The sequence below is a fragment of the Myotis lucifugus genome, unplaced genomic scaffold (assembly GCF_000147115.1).
Source record: "Myotis lucifugus unplaced genomic scaffold, Myoluc2.0 scaffold_176, whole genome shotgun sequence".
Lineage (NCBI taxonomy): Eukaryota > Metazoa > Chordata > Mammalia > Chiroptera > Vespertilionidae > Myotis > Myotis lucifugus.
Window position 1 is genome coordinate 287,571 of NW_005871224.1, and position 421 is coordinate 287,991.

The window sequence follows — 421 nt, forward strand, 5'->3', positions numbered from 1 at the left end:
CACTCAGGAGGGGGGGGGGGGGGGGGCGGGGACGGGAGGGGAGGAGGGGGTGAGGAGCAGCTTGCTGTTTCTCTTATGTGTCCTTAGACAAGTCATTTCATGACTCTGGTTCCAATGAGGCCTTTCTTCCCAGGGGATCTAACACTGCGTCTCCAACTCTAAGGTGCCTGTATGTCACAGAGGGGTCTTGATACAAGGCAGATTCTGAGCCCGTGGCTCTGGGTGAGGCCTGAGACTCTGCATTTTTGTCTAGCAGGTACCTGGTGATGCCGCTGCTGTTGGTTCCTGGTTGCTCCTTTGAGTAGACAGCTTTGAGGACACGTGAGACGGAAAGTTATTGTACACCGTGAGGCGGTTTATATGGGAGACACAGGCATGGACAGTTCCTTAGCTGCTCAGCGAGGTAACGCTTACTAAGTGC